The sequence below is a fragment of the Lactuca virosa genome, chromosome 2 (assembly GCF_052849685.1).
Source record: "Lactuca virosa cultivar CGN04683 chromosome 2, Lactuca_virosa_CGN04683_v6, whole genome shotgun sequence".
In the NCBI taxonomy this organism is placed as follows: Eukaryota; Viridiplantae; Streptophyta; class Magnoliopsida; order Asterales; family Asteraceae; genus Lactuca; species Lactuca virosa.
The window spans coordinates 288347659-288366718 of NC_136427.1; positions in this window are offsets into that span (position 1 = coordinate 288347659).

Consider the following 19060-nt stretch of genomic DNA (forward strand, 5'->3'; position numbering starts at 1 on the left):
GTGTACCTGTCTACTAGAGCCCTGAGAATACAAGTAAGTTTTAAAAGAGTATCAGCATAAAGCTGGTGAGTTCATAAGCATTTTGTTTTAGAAAGACGGTTCTCGGTTCTTTTGAAAAGTGCGATATCTTTCTCCAGAAAACCTTATATTATCTGGTGTAATAAAGGCATAAACCTTAAGAAAAATAATCTTTTTATATCTGTTGAAAGTGTTCCTCAAGAAATTCCCATATTTTCTTATGAAAAGCATGATTAAACCCATTTCTTCTATGATTTCTTGGTTCATACTCGACACACATAAACCAAGGAGTTATGGAGGAAATATGAATATTCGTTGGTTGATTAATAAACCATCTGTTTACAAAATACTGATGTTTACCCTGGGAAATCCTACATTTACCTTATGTGAAAGTTATTAAATTACCCGTTCTAAATCGGAAAGTACAAGTATCTACCATACTTATATCGTTTAAGCATTATTCCTTTTGAAAACCCTGGTTACTCCCAGTGATGTATATTAGTCTTATTACATAAGCAAAACTAATTGAAGAGTGAAAGTATCTACCATACTTATATCGGTTAAGCATTATTCATTTTGAAAACCCTGGTTACTCCCAGTGATGTATATTAGTCTTATTACATAAACAAAACTAATTGAAGAGTGAAAGTATCTACCATACTTATATCGGTTAAGCATTATTCCTTTTGAAAACCCTGGTTACTCCCAGTGATGTATATTAGTCTTATTACATAAACAAAACTAATTGAAGAGTGAAAACCCGTAATCCAATGATTAGTTTATACTTATTGTGAGTCGTATAACCATGCTTGATATGACCTAGAGACCTTTACAACGTTCTTCAAGTGTTGGTTAAATGACATTTGTCACCCCAGGCATGCCTGCCTAACTGTAGCTAGCAGTTCAGGTGTTGGATTGTCAATCCCGAATAGATCTATTCACAAATCTTACGCTCTCCCTCCAGGAGACTCTGGTTATACTAGGATAGGATTTAATTCAGTACACCTAAGGGTACAGTTTTGAAGTAGAGCCTCACAATATTGTACAATCTAGTTTACATGTAATTCTAAAGCGTTTTCAATTAAATTAACGACTTTACGAATATAATACAGGAAAACCCTTTTTGTTATTAACATGAATCCTTATAAAATAGTATCATTTATTTCATGATTCATAAGTTCATTTCCTTAGTTTTGAAAACTGCTTTTGCTAGGTTAGTATCTTAACACTTTTTGTAAAAACTGATTTCTATATCCGACGTATATTATTAAAATAATATATTTGAAAACAAGATTACTTGTGCTTTTACTTGTATTCCCCCCTTGAAAACATTAAAAACTCGGAAAATGTAGGGGTATGAACTCACCTCGAGTGAATGGTTTGAATGAAAGATCAGAATGAGATGTTGAGTGTCTAATGAAGCCTCGAACATAATTAGATCCAATTTAACATGTAATAACACATATAGGAGGAAAATTATGGTATTTCAGTATTAGACATGATGGGAAACCACTCTAGGGACTTGGAAACACTTGAACTAAGTGTCAAAACCACATGTGATTGAGTGAGGGAGGTGTACGACCACCTTAAGGGTGTGTACGGCCATGGGTTTGCGGCCCAAGAGTTTACGGCCCAAGAGTTTACGGCCCAAGAGTTTACGACCCAAGAGTTTACGGCCAAGGAGTTTGCGGCCATACACTCTTGATGAAGTGTGCATTTGAGGTGTTTTAAGGTCCTTTCTATCCTTCCGGAAGTGTTCTAGGTCTCATGCATAGCTTAAGGAAGAGTTTAAGGCCAATCTTTGACTAAAGACTAGGGTTTACGGCCCATGAGGTGTGTACGGCCGTACACATGGGTTTACGGCCGTAAACCCTTCGTGCTCATGCTTATTGGGTCGATTTCTGGGTGAAAAGCAAGCATTTCTAGTAGATAACAAGCATAGGAAGCAGGTACTTACTATTAGGATGCTTGAAGAGGGTTTTTAGCCACCAAGAACTAGTGTGTGTTCTTGGTGAGAGATGAAGATCTAGCAAATGATGAAATTTATGAGATGAAACATGGATTCACCACTAGAATAAGGAAAGGTAGCAACAAGTCAAGGTGGGAACACTTACATCTTTGAAGATCTTGAAAGAAACTCGCTGGTAGAGAGAGAGAGAGAGCTCTAGACTTGAAGTGTGTAAAGTGGTGAATGAAGGCCAAGTACTCCATAGATAAGGAGGAGTTTTCGGCCATGAGGGGTGGGGTGGGGGTGTACGGCCGTAAACTCAAGTTTGCGGCCATACACTCCTCTTGTAGGAATGTTTGGCCCGAATGTTTTGTTGTGACCTAGGAATAACTCATCCCTAAACCTAAACCTTGATTGCACTGAGCCTAGAATACCCAAATAAACCCAAAACAATGCTAAACGATAGCGGAAAAATATCTGACTTGATTGATCTTGAAATGGTTTGTACGAAACAAAATTTCGGATTGTCACATTTCTTCTCTCTACACTCTCTCTAAACCTCCCAACCCCCCCCCCCCCAAGCCCTAGGGAACTCCCCTAGCGCTAGAAGAAAGCCCCGAAGGGATCGACGGCTCCGAGAAGAAGAGCTTTTCGGCTCGGAAACGCTACTCCAGCGAAGCCCGGTTTTTAATAAAAACCCGTTGTAAGTGAGATAAGCCTACCATACTTTAAATATAACTTATATATAAATATAATATGATTATTATGAACCTATAAATAAGATTTATTAGTGATTCAAAGTCGTTATACTGATTGATCTACTTACAGGAATGATGTCTAGGCTGTGATTTAGTGAGGTGTTTAAAGTAGGATTTCCAAACAGTATACTTCGTATACCAAATGGACCCTACCTCCAATATGATCCTACCTGGTTGTTCCTTACTTGATAGATCATGAAGTAGACTCTGAGTTAATGACAAATCTAGACTAATAATTAGTCGCAATAAATATTAGACTAAATTCTAGTGGTAACAATACTAGGTTTCGTCGAAGGAAATCATATTGTTAAGAAGCGACGCGCTGCTCGAATATCGAGTAGTCACTTTAACAAGTGAGTGCATAGTTACTTTCATCTTAAGTGTATTTTATAGTCACTAAGCGTTGTGCTTACCGTGATATGTGTTATGTGTTTCAGGTACTTCTTAGGATCACGAGAAGGTGTCGACTTGATTGTACACACGAGGCAAAGTTATGTTTTGAGGATCCTGAATTGTGTTTAAACAAATTTATGAACATGTGTTTTTGATAAATTGTCCTTTTGGAGATTTGTGAACTATGTTTTGAGAATTATGTGATTTTTAAAATGAAAAATTTTGTTTGAAAATTTACGGTGTTACAGCAGGAACTTCTTATGCAGTTGATGGCGGAGAGTGGATTGGTGATTACCCTAGGGCAAGCCTAGGATGAGAGTAGCAGAGAGAAGTAGCAGTAGAAGGGACTTGGTGGAGTCAAGGCAGTTCTCGAGGAAAGTACGGATAGATGCGGAAGGTAGTATGGGCCCGTAATACTGAAAGCAGAAGATCCATACTCGAATCAAGGAAGGATGAGATGAACCCAGGGAACTTGTAGTGTGTGAGATCCCTCGAGTTATGATGAGTATTATGATGAATGTGATGGTATAGTTCCGAGTATAGTGACACTATGTGGTAGACCAGATGGTAGTTATGGTGCCGACGAGGGATCAGGCTCAGACTATGTAGCCGGGCAGCTTGATGGTCAGATGAGGGAGTTCATTCCATCTGAGAGTATGCACAGTATCATTTACCATACTCCTGTGATCTTCGGTATGATCAAGGAGGGCATTTCAGAGATTTGTGATGAGAGGCTGAGTGTATTATGCACTGAGATAGCAGCCATGATAGGGACGCGTACTTTGATGATTCAGGAGTTCAGAGCTTGTGAAGCTCCAGATTATCATGGGGATAGGGACCCCATTGCTAGCTGTAGATGGTTGGCAGATGTCGCCAACACTTTTCGTACCAGCCATTTCCCGAGAGGGACAAGGTCGGACTTACTTCCTGCCTCCTGAAGGACAGGGCACGTGATTGATGGGAAGAGGTTGGTAGTGAGTTGGGTGATGATGTGGTCGATGCTATGTCATGGGGATGACTTTTCGACCAGATTTCGGGCAGAGTTTGCCCAAGAGATTGAGGCACATCAGTTGGTGCAAGAGTTATTAGATCTCCGCCAGACTACTGAGACCGTGGCAGAGATCACTGCCAAGTTTCGGGAGAGAGCTTATTTGGTATCGCAGTATGAAATAGATGAGGAAACGAAGAAGGTAAGGTATCATGACATACTGCAGAATGATAACAGGAAGATCGTGGGTATCTCGGGAAGAGACCCAAGATGTCGGATCAATTCTTGAGAGGCCAGCAGGGCCGGATTCAGTGCAGCACATGTGGGAAACTTCACGATGGAGTCTTTCGTTCCAAGGGTTTGAGTAAGTGTAACTTTGGGTTTATCCTCTATCTGTGTTTGAATTATATTTTCAAGATATATCATATGCCAATTGCATACGAGAATTATTAGTGGGTAGCGAAAGGTCATTTCTCTAATTGCGGGTTGGGAGTGTACAATGTCATCTTGGTTTATGGTCGAGAGCGGATCAGGGGTGTTCTGTGGAAGGTCTGCAGTCAGGGTTCCGCAGGATGGTTATCCAGCATCGACAGGATTCGGTGATCATAGTAACCGTTATTGATTGGCTAGTAATGGAGCACTAGTTGGTAAGAGCTGGTTGTTATCAAATCGATCGTTGGAAAGTGAGAAGTATCGGGAATTTTTCAATTTTCATGTATTGTGAAGATTTAGTCGAATCTAAGTGGGGGAGAATCATCCAGGATTCAGAAACAGGAGCAGTTTTGAAACTGGGATAAGTTTCGCATCCTTGTCGGGAAGGAAGACATCCCAAGCGGCTGTATAGATTGAGGATAGTGTGAGTTGGAAGTTCGGAAAGCTTGCCAATAATGAGGCTGAGTTCTCGGAATGTTTGATAGCAGGCCTTAGGGAATCAGGTTGGGGATTCCAGTCAGGACATGAGTTCAGTTTGGGATGTTAGGTCGTGTGTATGTTCGACATTGGATGTGTTCGGATTAGTAATCAACGATTGAGATAGTGTGGAAAGTGTTGTAAGACTGCGAGATAGCCGTAGCATTCACCAACAGCGAGACAATGTGGAAAGTGTTGTAAGAATGCGGGATAGCCGTAGCATTCACTAGCATCCAGATAGTGTGGGAAGTGTTGTAAGTTTACGGGTGTAGCCGTAGCATTCACAAGGTTAGCAGATAGTGCTAGAATTTTTGTAAGTCTGCAGGTGTAGCCATAGCATTCACAAGGTTGGCGGATAGTGCTAGAGTGTTGTAAGTCTGCGGGTGTAGCCGTAGCATTCACTAGGTTAGTAGATAGCATGGGAGTGCGTTGGATCGCGAAGGGAACACTAGTACCCATCAGTTCGGGTGCAGTAGTGAGAGCGTGGCAAATCCACTGATTGGTTTACGGATTTCCCCAGATGAATTAGACCTGTTTGAGCCAGTGATAAAACCGTAGGAACATCACTGCAGTCATGGGATCAAGGAAGTGATGGACCGTTTAAGGTCGTTTGTGATATAAGGCTACCCTTAGTCATATAGCAATCACTTTTAGCCTTGGATTTGGTGATATCAGGACTCGACGTATGGACCCGATCAGTTAGATCAGAAAGTCGTTAGAGTCACAGTGGCAAGATAACTAGTGGCAACTATTGATGGACAATGATTTCGTTCAGAAGTCGTGTGGGGCGACTGTATGAGAGCCTTTGGCTCAGCAACCGGGCCGGAACCCGGTATCACAGAGGACTGGCCAACGAATTTAGACCGGGGAGGTCTCGGTGGATTTTGGAAAGCAGCCAGGGGCAGTTCAGTGTTTCAGGCAGTTCAGTGTTCCGGGTAGTACCCGATTGAAATGGACCGAAGGGGAGGCCAGCACCCAAATATGCTTGGCAGTATTAGTGTTATAGGATTTCAAGTATGGATGGGTAACTAATTGCTTGGGTAATGCTAAGTCACTCACAGTGGGATTCAGCTATAACAATTCTATATGGGCGGTCTGTCAGGGAGTCAGACCATATCGAGACTTCGGATTTTAGATTGAGTAAATGTGATCATGATGAAAGAATTCGTTTATCTTCGGGTAGTAGATCCCTGCAAGGGTTGGTACCGGTTACCTCGGGAAGACTGGGGTATACTCGGGATTGTGGCCATGACGCTTAATAAATTTAGCGTGGCAGAGATGGTAAGTAATGATTTCGAGGACGAAATCTAATTTAAGCGGGGGAGAATTGTAACATTCCGTTTATTAAATAAATAAATAAGTAAAATTAATAAATGAATAGTAGCCCTAAATGTGGAATAATTTAGCAAGGCGTTGATTTTGGGGGTTAAAAAGTCATAATTGAGAGTTTGGCGGTTAAAATGTAATCTTCGGACTTATTTGTCAAGAATTTTGAAGGTTGAGGACTGTTTAGTAAATTATGGGTTTAATTTGAAAGGATTTTTGAACACAGGGGCTGTTTAGTAATTAGGACTTATTATGATAGGAATTATGGAGGCAAGGGCTAAAAGGTAAATCTTCCACTAAGTCTCTAAATGAAAATGAATGAGTCTCTGAAGCTACCCTCACTCAATGCGAAGAACTCCCCGCCCGAAGGAATGATCCTCCGAGTGATTGAGTCCGACTCAAGCGAGTGAGTGAAAGGCGTGGTAAGAGAGCGAGTTCTACTCGCGAACGATCAGCAAGTGAAGGACCGATCCTTGTTGGATTTAATTTGAAAATGAACCTGGTGAGGAGGGACTGAACTTGTAAAAATGCTTAAATGTTTGAAATAAAACACGGGTTAAGACCGGTCATTTCCTCTCGTGTATGGAAGCACCACCCAAGCTAAACCCTAAACCTATTTTCAGTCAGCCGCCACTCGGGTTCACCAGCCGCCACCACCCCGATTTCCCTCTTGTTTTCCGACCAGATGAAGTTCGGAATGACCGCCACCTGCTGCCTCACCATCGAGATGCCATCGTGGCCTTGCTGCCGGTGACGTCATGCACGGACGAAAGAACCACCATGAGAGACGCCAATGTTGCCGGAGACGACGTCAGGGCACTGTTGCTTGCGTTCTCGGACGCTCCCCCTCCTCATTCTTCTTCTGTTTCGCCTTCAGCCACATCGTCGGTGTCGCTAGGGCTGTCGAACGCCGCCACTCCAAACAATTGTGGTGCGATGTTGCTGCCGCTCCGATCGCCGCTGCAACCTCAAGGGCAGCCATGGTGGGTGTGTTTTCTGCATTTCTATTATGTATTAGTGTCGTGTATTACTGCTACAAGTCTAATGATTATGTGTGTGTTCTTTTCTGGCCGGAAATCCACCGCCACCACCATGAGTTGGTGGCTACCACCGCTTCACCACCACCAGCCGCCGTATGGTGGTGGCTGTGTGTGTTTAGAATGGTGTTGTGAATGTGTTTAGTAGAACGGGAGTTGTTTAAGCATTTTTTTAGCGGAAGGATGGAAGGAAAAACCACCACCATGAGGTGGTGGCTGCCGCCGTGTGCCGTCGTCGACCACCACCGTCCGAGGTGGCAGTGGGTGGTGCTCGACCTAACGAAGCCCTAATTGACCTAAAATCCTAACCGTTTGACTAATTGGCATATGCTTGGGTTAGAAACCCTAATTAGGGTTTAGAAAACCCTAATTTTAGAAAATGTTAGTTTTGGATTATCGGGACCCGCGTTTGGACCAGTGGAGTGAAGTTATGACTTATGCCGATTCCATTGTATGTTGGCTTAGTGGAATAATGGACTTAATGGATTAAGTGAGAACACTTAACCCTAATCGTCATTTCATCTAAAAACCCTAATTTGGTTTGGGCCTTGAGTTGGGCTTTTTTTTGTGCTTTGGTGATTGAGCTATTGATGGGCCATCCAAGAACAAGTATGTGGACTAGAATATTGAATTGGGCTTAGGATAAGGCCCATTGGAAAGGCTTGGGTCCAATTTGGAAAATTGGGCCATAGATGGGCCAAAACTAGGCCTTGATGATTATGAGATGTTGAACCATGGGAATGGCAAATGTTTGGACTAGAATAAATGGTTGGGCCTTAGGGTAAGACCATGTAAAGGTTTGGGCCCAATTTGGAAAATTGGGCCATATGTTGGGCTTTGGTTCATAGTTTGACTTTTTGGGCCTTTGGATTGGGAATTGAGCTTGAATCAAGCTAAGATGGGGGTCACGTAGTCTTTTATCCCAAGCCTGGACCTATGGTTATGTGTTGGGACCCAATTATTAATTGGATGTTATTTTAATGTTGACAGCTTGGGGATCTGTCAGCCAGCAGCCCGAGATTTATTCGTGGGACTTCAGCAGTGCGAGGTGAGTCTTCTCCTACAGGAACGGGTCTAAGGCACCAAGGTCGGCCCGTTTATGTATGTTAGCATATGCTGGGGTTAGCCCGAAGTAGACTATATGTGTTCCGGGCTTCGGTCCGATGTCGGGGAAAGCCCGAGGAATTTTAGTATGCTTGATGTCTTTGTGATTCTTGCATGTGTTTATTATGTGTTTCGGGCTTCGGTCCGATGTCGGGGCAAGCTCGAGGAATGTCTAGCTTATATGTTATGTGTTATATGTTCCAGACTTCGGTCCGATGTTAGGACAAGCCCAATGAACGTTTATGTGTTTATGCTATGTATTTATGATATATGCTTGTTGATATGTTATATGTGTACCAGACTTCGGTCCGGTGCCCGGCGGGGCTCGATTCCGGACTTCGGTCTGATGCCGGGCGGGGCCTGATGCCGGACTCTGTTCGATATCGGGCAGGGCCCGATGTAGTGGGCTAGGCCCAAGTTATGTTTTTGTTATGTGTTTATGTTATATGCATTGTTGATATGTTTATATGTATACCGAATTTTTGTCCCATGTCGGTCGGGGCCCGATGTAGCGGGCAAGGCCCAATGTATGTTATTATGTGATGATGTGTATGGTATATGGTAGTTTGGGGAGACTCACTAAGCTTCGTGCTTACAGTTTTCAGTTTTGGTTTCAGGTACTTCCAGTAACAAGGGAAAGAGCTCGGGATGATTGTGTTGGATAAGGTGTCTAAGTCCATAACTATTTCTGGTATGTACTTGACCCGACCCGGCATGGTCCATTTGCGTTGCATGGCACCATGCAATTGGATAAACTAAAATGAGAGAAATAACACTTATGGTTTATTAATATATTATAAGTTCTAATATATTAATAATATTATTTAATTAGTTTGATCAAGAATTAATTTAGAATTAATTAAGTGATCAAAAGATAACTAATTAAATATATGGGTAGATTATGTAAATCTTCCATATCTTATATAGTGGGCTAAGAGGCTCCATGGATTATCAAGTTGGGTTCCACCCATAGGATGCTCCATGGAGGCTCCATGGGAGTTACAAACCCATAGGTCATGGAAATGAAGAGTCATGCCACATTAGGGTTTACATGGTGTAACCCTAGATGTGACACACTATATAAGCAACATGTTCTCCACCAAAATTGGCTACACTAAGAAACAAGAGGGCTAGAGCCGATTTTGCAAGTGTAAGATTCTCTCAAAGTTTACTCCTTTGCATTTGGTGTTGTGTGAAGCATTTGAGGCATCACACTTGGGTGCTAGGCTCACAAGGTTTCAAGGATCATAATCAACAACAAGGTAAGTTATTCTATCTTTCATTCAAGTTAAAAATGTTCCCCATGTATGCTAGATAGGAATATAACCTTGGAATTCAACTTTGCATGATTATTAGACAAACATAGATCCAAGGTTATTAGGGTTGCATGTACACTTAGGAAGTGTTAGAATGCTCAAAACCCATCAGTGGTATCAGAGCCTAGGTTTGTTTGTTGTTTTTTTTGTGTGCAAACAGCTTGAAAAAAAATCGTTTTTCTGTTTTCTGCTCGTATGAAAGTTTGCACATTTGTTGCTGGAAATGGACTAGAAACATTATCCTAAACTGTTTTGATGTTTTAAAGCTTGTTTTAGATGGTGTAATGTTTATGCTAATCCATTTACAATGGCAATTATTAAAATTACAAGTTTTTTTTAAGTGTAATTTTTTGATTCTTGAAAGTGTTTATATTCATGTTCTTGAACTTATGAAGATTAGATGATCATAGGAATTGTTTGTAACCTTCATGGTAGTTTAATTCATGATCATAATGTGTTTTAATGGAGTCCATAACTTGTCCTCAAGTTATGGAAAACCAAAAGTCTCACTTTTATTAAAGTCATTAAAAGAACACAAGAGTTATAAATATGAAGTGTCTTCATTTTTATTACTCAATTAATTCATAAGTTATAAGAAATGAAAAGTTTTGGAAGTATACAAAACTTGCCCTCAAGTTTTGGAACATGTAAAGTCTTGATTAAAACTTTAGTTCCAACCCTTAGAATTTTAAAAGTTAAAATTCAACCCTTATACTTTATAATATTATAAGTTACTAATATATATATGTATAACGTCAAGTCGTCTTACTGCTAGTACGCCTCATTCACGAAGCCGGTCTATAAGGGGGGTATAAGGTTGTTGCCTATAAAATGGCAACTTAATGGGTGTCCACTCTCACCCACCGCTTCCTTGATCGGTGGAGGGTCGTTAGCCGAACGGGTTAGACAAGGACTTATAAATTCTCATTAAAAGTATGATGAATATTATAAAGTAACTAAATGCTTTTATTAAATTCCCAATCTTAGTTACTTTAGGAAAATGTGAATAAGGTGCTAATCCATGAAATTACACTTTACACTTTGTTTAAGTCGTTGGTGGAGCGTGTGTGGTTAACCGGCACACTAACTTGGACTTAACAAGGTAGGTAAAGGGTGACTTAAGGTTTACCATAGCATCGGTGGAGCGTGTGTGGTTTACCGGCACATCGATTGAGTGATAAACCTTGAGGGTACCAAGTGATTTGCATGGTTACTTCACACCTCGTTTTGTGATCCTCGGTATCCCAGTCACAAAACTTGGAGGGCACACTCGAGATTGAAACATGCCTTTGAAAAGTTCATTGAATCTCAAAAGAATCTAGGAATTTCTAAGAACCAATTAAAAAACTAATATTTATATTTCGTTTTTCATGGTGGAAATTGGTGAATCGTCATTCACCTACCTTTCAAATATGTTATAGCTTGGATTACGGCATACCTCTTCTAAGTTATAATATATTGTGATTGGATCCTAGCCTTAATATTACATTTGTGTGTTTTATTAAGGACTCTCGTAATATCTAAACTAATCTTGTTCTCTTCTTTCAGATGTCTTCAAACAATGCTGCTTCTGGCTCTAACCCTAATGGCTCCTTTACCCTTATGAACTTGTGTGGGAAAGTCACTTTCGATGGATCCAACTTCAATGAATGGATCAGAAACATCAGGATGATTACCCGCTACGAGGACAAAGAATATGTCCTTGACAAGGAGCTTAAGGAGATTGATGAGACCACTGCAACTCCCCAGGAGATCGCTGACTTCCGGGCACATGAAAGGGATGCTACAAAAGTGGCATGCATCATGTTGGCCACCATGACAGCGGAACTCCAAAAGTCCTATGAGGACTTCTACCCTTTTGAAATGCACCAAGATCTGATGGAAAGATACCATCAAAGTGCACGACAAGAGAGGTATGAAATCATATGCTCTATCATAACAACCATGATGAAGGACGGGGAATCCGTCACAAGCCACATACAGAAAATGCAAAGGTATGTGGATCGGTTGCTGAAGCTTAATGTGAACTTCCCTGAGGAGCTTGCAATAGATATCATTTTGCACTCCTTACCATCGTGCTATGATCAATTCCGCATGACATATCACATGAATAAGGAAGAGGTCACACTCAGCAAACTTCAGGGACTCCTCAAGACCGCAGAAACATGACTTAAGGGTAAGTCGGTTGTTAACACTCCTACTCCAAACTCCGCCCCGGTTTTGGCAATCGGGAAAGGTAGAAGGAAGAAGAGGAAGAGCTCTTCGAAGGGTACCAAGGCTAGGACCCTTGATGGCTCTTCTTCAAGTGGAACCAATAAAGGTTTTGTCACTCCTTCTTCTGACCCTAAAGAGGCTGAATGCTTCTATTGCCATGAAAAGTCACATTGGAAGCGGAACTGCCCAAAGTACCAGCAAGATGTGAAGGATGGGAAAGTTAAACCCAACCATGCAGGTATTTACACTATCTTATCTAATAACTCACCCCATTCTAACTCTTGGGTCTTTGATACCGGTTGTGGTATTCATATCTGTTCTGATTTACAGGGACTAAGAAGAAGTGAGAATGTGGAGCATGGAAGAATAAACTTAATCATGGGGAATAGGAAAGCTTTACATGTCACCAAGATTGGAGTTTATAATTTATCGCTAAGTAGTGGGTTTAGTTTAGATTTGAATAAATGTTGTTATTCGCCAGAAATGGCAAGAAATATTATTTCTTTCATGCATTGTATAAACAAGGTTTCACCTTTTCATTTGATAATGAAGTTGGTTCGATTAATGCTTTCTTTAATAATGTTCTTTATTTTAAAGCATTACCTTGTGATGGTGTGTATGAAACTGTATCTGTGGTTGATAACTTAGGAAATAATGTATTGTGTATTGATTCTGTTAATGATAATAACTTGGATAAAGCATCATTATGGCATTGTCGTCTTGGACATATAAGCAAGAAACGCATAGGCCAACTCCAAAAGGATGGAGTATTGGAGTCATTTGACCTAAAGTCAGATGACAGTTGCGAATCATGCTTACTTGGAAAAATAACAAAGTCACCCTTCACAGGTTCTTGTGAGAGGGGTGAAGGTTTGTTGGATCTTATACACACGGATGTGTGTGGGCCCTTCAAACATGCCACAAGGGATGCTAATCGTTATTATTTGACTTTTACTGATGATTACAGTAGATATGGATATGTCTACTTAATCAAGCATAAGTCAGAGACTTTTGAGAGGTTTAAAGAGTTTAAACAGGAAGTCGAGAATCAATTGGGCAGGAACATTAAGATGCTTCGATCCGATCGAGGTGGTGAGTATCTTAGTTCAGATTTCCTCGACTATCTTAGGGAATGTGGGATTGTCTCACAATTGACACCTCCCAGGACACCGCAGTTGAATGGTGTAGCTGAGAGGCGTAATCGAACCTTGTTGGATATTGTTCGTTCCATGATGAGCCGAGCTTCGCTACCAATCTCATTTTGGGGGTATGCCTTAGAGACTGCCGCCCATATCCTTAATCTAGTTCCCACAAAGAAAGTTGCCAAAATTCCTCATGAGATATGGACTGGTAAAGTACCCAAACTAGACCACATTAAGATTTGGGGTTGCGAGGCTTTCGTGAGACGCGAGACTCATGATAAGCTCGAACCTCGAAGTGAGAGGTGTATTTTCATCGGCTACCCACATAAATCCTTTGGTTACCTCGTCTACAGACCTAGTGAGAATGTGATCTTTGTAGCTAGGAGGGCTTTCTTTCGAGAGAGAGAGAGAGTTCATAAGCCAAGGAGACAGTGGGAGGCAAGTTGACCTTGAAGAAATTCAAGAGTCAAGTGGTGAAGGAACTTCAAACCCTAGCACTCAACTTGAGGAGGAAACTTCTGTTGAGCCAATTGACAAGTCTGTACCTTTGAGGCGTTCCACAAGGGTTAGGAATGCACCTGAGCATTACTATTGATTCCATATTACTGCGGAAGGTGATACACTTATCAGTGATGAGACACTGATAGGTCTGGATGAACCTAATAGTTACGCGGAAGCCATGGCTGGCCCTGAGTCAGCCAAGTGGAAAGAGGCAATGGACAGCGAGATACAGTCCATGTATGACAATCAAGTTTGGAACTTGGTTGAGAATGTACCAGGTCGTAAGACTGTAGGGTGCAAATGGATCTTCAAGAAGAAGACCGACATGGATGGTAATGTACACACTTATAAGGCACGACTGGTTGCAAAGGGTTTCTCACAAACTCCGGGAGTTGATTATGATGAGACCTTTTCTCCAGTGGCCAAGATTAAGTCTATTAGGGTTCTGTTAGCCATAGTTGCATTTCATGACTATGAAATATGGCAAATGGATGTCAAAACCGCTTTCCTTAAGGGAAAGTTGGCTGAGGATGTTTACATGAGTCAGCCAGAGGGTTTTGTCAATACAGAGTACCCTAATAAAGTGTGTAAGCTTGGGAAATCCATTTATGGGTTAAAGCAAGCACCTCGCAGATGGAATCTTTGCTTTGATGAGAAAGTCAAAGAATTTGGCTTTTCTAGGAGTAAAGATGAATCTTGTGTATATATCAAGGCTAGTGGGAGTATAGTTAGCTTTTTGGTATTGTATGTGGATGACATACTACTCATAGGAAATGACATCCCAACTCTGCAGGAAGTTAAGTCCTGGCTTGGGAAGTGTTTATCTATGAAGGACCTAGGAGAAGCTGCCTATATTCTAGGGATAAGGATCTTGAGAGACCGGAGTAAAAGACTAATTGGACTTAGTCAGAGTACCTACTTGGATAAGGTGCTGAAGAGATTCGGCATGCAGGACTCCAAGAAAGGAGAGTTACCCATCCAGAGTAACGCTAGATTGAGTAAGACACAAAGCCCTAGTATTGAGGCTGAGATAGCAGAAATGAGTCGAATACCTTATGCTTCGGCTGTAGGATCGATCATGTATGCTATGACGTGTACTCGACCTGATGTAGCCTTTGCTTTGAGCATGGTTAGCAGGTATCAGGGGAACCCTGGCAAGGCACACTGGACTGCAGTAAAGAATATCCTCAAGTACCTATGGAGGACTAAGGACTGGGTCCTTACCCTCGGTGGGAGTGAAGACTTGAGAGTTGTAGGGTATAGTGGTGCTAGCTTTCAGACTGATAGGGATAATTTCCGCTCTCAGTCAGGCTGGGTATTTACCTTAAATGGAGGAGCAATTTCTTGGAAGAGTTCCAAGCAAGAGACAGTGGCTGATTCAACTTGCGAATCAGAGTATATAGCAGCTAGTGAGGCAGCAAAGGAGGCGATATGGCTGAAGAACTTCATTGGAGACCTTGGAGTTGTACCAGCTATTAAAGAGCCAATGGAAATTTTCTGTGATAGTGAAAGTGCAGTTGCCTTAGCCAAGGAACCAAGGGATCACGGGAGATCCAGACACATCGACAGAAAATACCATTTCATCAGACATCGAATAGAAGAAGGACTCCTCGTGGCAAAGAGGGTATCATCGGATGAGAATCCAGCAGATCCCCTCACGAAGGGACTGACTCGGGTTAAGCATCTCCAGCATGCTCGGAGCATAGGGCTGAAGGATGATATTAGATTTAGTAGTTAGATAACCTTGAAATTTGTAAAGTGTAATTGACATTAGATGATGAATAAAAGGTGTTTTATTTATGAGTAAAGTGTTGCTATCTCTTGTCGATCGTTTACTATATTTCTTTAGCATGTTTTGACTTCCAGAATAATTATGTTTGGTATATCATATTATTCGAACCTCCACAGTCGGTCATATGTCGGAAGTAGGTATGAATCAAGACTGTCATGATTGGTTGCAGAGGTCTAAGTTGTTGGACATGGCTACAACACTCATGAGTGCTCATAAGTTCTGAGCATTGGACTCAACCCACGCTCACTGGAATCACTTCATGGAATTTATCTCGAGTGATCGTGAGACGGTAATATCATATAAGTCTTCAAACCTAGATATATGATTTGTTACTTATGAGTTGGTTATGCATTGATTGTACGAAAACGCATTGGTAACTCGATGTTATAAAACGTGCTCTTGTGTATAATTCAATGAGTAGTAGAACAAACATATGAGTCGAAGTTTATCTGTTCCTTCTTGGATTAGAAGCTGATATCTGGGCCCCTCGATGATTTTGTTTTGACCTATGTACCGGGCCCGGTCAGAACTAAGTTGATGTGTTCAATTAAGTTCTTTGTCAAACAAATCGGAAATCGGGAAACAAACTGCTGGACAATAAGTAAGACATTGTTCCATGTATTTGTCCGGCTGATATCTAGAACAGAGGATTATATGATCACTTATCTTAAATGGCGTATCATCATCTTCTCAGTTCCGAGAGACCTTGAAAGAGCTACGATTGCCGATCGGTTCCTGAAGTATTGCAGTTATAGTTATTAGACTTATCCAAGTGGGAGACTGTTGGATAAGGTGTCTAAGTCCATAACTATTTCTGGTATGTACTTGACCCGACCCGGCATGGTCCATTTGGGTTGCATGGCACCATGTAATTGGATAAACTAAAATGAGAGAAATAACACTTATGGTTTATTAATATATTATAAGTTCTAATATATTAATAATATTATTTAATTAGTTTGATCAAGAATTAATTTAGAATTAATTAAGTGATCAAAAGATAGCTAATTAAATATATGGGTAGATTATGTAAATCTTCCATATCTTATATAGTGGGCTAAGAGGCTCCATGGATTATCAAGTTGGGTTCCACCCATAGGATGCTCCATGGAGGCTCCATGGGAGTTACAAACCCATGGGTCATGGAAATGAAGAGTCATGCCACATTAGGGTTTACATGGTGTAACCCTAGATGTGACACACTATATAAGCAACATGTTCTCCACCAAAATTGGTTACACTAAGAAACAAGAGGGCTAGAGCCGATTTTGCAAGTGTAAGATTCTCTCAAAGTTTACTCCTTTGCATTTGGTGTTGTGTGAAGCATTTGAGGCATCACACTTGGGGTGCTAGGCTCACAAGGTTTCAAGGATCATAATCAACAACAAGGTAAGTTATTCTATCTTTCATTCAAGTTAAAAATGTTCCCCATGTATGCTAGATAGGAATATAACCTTGGAATTCAACTTTGCATGATTATTAAACAAACATAGATCCAAGGTTATTAGGGTTGCATGTACACTTAGGAAGTGTTAGAATGCTCAAAACCCATCAGATTGCAGTGCACACACCATTTGTTTAGCCTGGGATGTTTATAAATTGATATATATCTGACAGATGTTATGATATTTTGAGATACACTATTTTTGATTTTTATATGATGAATGATATTTATGGTTTTATTAATGATTTAAAATGAAAATTTTTGGACTGTATTTTTTGGATGTTTCATATTCACTCATGGAACCCTTCATCTACCTCTTATAACCACTACAATCTCATTCTCACATGAATCATGTATCTACATTCCCAAAGGAATCAAAACCTTATTCCTGAAGGAAATCATATTTCTACTCTTCTTAAACCTCCTTTACAGATGCTATGGTCCCACCATAGTCTTATAACATTTTTCTCATGGAAATTATATATCTTTATATTATCAAGAGATCTTCTATTACTCATCTAGTACTCAAATCATTAATTACTTAATCTCTATCTTCATCTCATATACATATGCATTCTACACAATACAATTGTCATCTACACATACATACATGTAACACCCGCATATCCGGGCCAAACAATTAAGATACAATAAGCGATAAAAGCAACATTTTGATAGAAGGTTATTTAGGATAAATAACCTTAGCCAAACTTATAATATATGTGTAATGCTTGGTTTCCGGTATGAACTTATTTTTCCAGTTGTTTATATGTTCTTTGGGACACGGCGTGTTGGAAGCCTCAACACGGCGTGTCGAGATGGTTTTGGCCGCGTGGTTTAATGAAGCAACACGGAGAGTTGAGGTGCCTTAACTCGGCGTGTTGGCAGCTGGGAAGGAAACCCTAATTTTTAGGATGTTGCACCCTATTTAAAGGCCTTAAGTCCCTTGGCTGGCCTCCTTACCAGCCTCCTCTGTCCATAAACCCTAAAATCAAGTATCATCTTCCATTGTTGAGTGTGTGAGCTTGTGGAGAGCCTTGAGTGTTCATTTTTGGTGAATTTTGAAGGAGCTAAGGAAGCTAGGAGTTTCTTGGCTCAAAGAAGAGGTCTTGGATCCAGAATCACTATCTCATTTGCCAAGTTTTTGAGGTATCAAGTTCTCACCTTGCTTGTTAGTTGCTTAGATCTCTTCTTGGGTTAGATTGTATGCTTTTAGCCATGGTTGGGTGGATGATGGGGAATTAGGACGTCCCAAATGTTTATTCTTTCAGATCTAAGGTCTACATGAGCTCTTTTGGCATAAAGGTGCCAACTTTATGGTCTTAAGGGCTTTATGCATTCATTAAGTCCTTCATTTGGCCCCTTTTGAGCATTGGAGCCTTTCCTAGTCATGCATGAGCGTAAAGTTGGAAACTTTACGTGGCCTTTCAGCTTTAAGGGACCAGATCTACCTTTTAGGGCCATGTCTTTGATGATTAAATACTTATTAATTAAGCCCTCACTCTTTTAAGCCTAGGGTTTGGATTTTGGATCCATTTCGGTGGTCCCTAGGGGTAAAGTTACCATTTTAGTTGAGATCTGAGTTTTGAAGCTATTAGATTCGATAAAGACAGGTTAATGTATTAAGATGTTGGGATTCTGGCGAACTCAGCGTGTGTATCGGTAAACACGGCGAGTTGGCTCGATTTTTCCCGACTTTGCAGTTAATGGAGAAACACGGTGGGTTGAAGGACGACTCGGCGTGTTGGGTCAACTCGGGCCATTGGCCTTGACTTTTGACTTTTTCTTTGACCAAGTTTGACCTATAAGGGGTATTGGGGCATTTTGAGTTGTATCTAAGGAATTGTTTCTATTTAGGGGTTGGGGAAAGCTAATATTTGGAGCTGGAATCTATTTAGCTATCGTTCAGCATTCGAGGTGAGTTTCCCAATTAGGCTATAGCGGGTCTAAGGCACCAATTCCAGCCCTTATTGGTTATGCTAGGATGTTAGGAGTCTGCGTGACCCTTATATGTATTATGTGATGCTATGTATATCGGGGGAGGCTCGATGCCAGACGAGGCCTGAAGACAAGAACATATGCTCGAGTTTACGATCATTATGTGTATTAGCATGATTATGTGATAGTTTTGTATGGGTGTAGCGGGCGAGGCCCAATGACATGCGAGGCC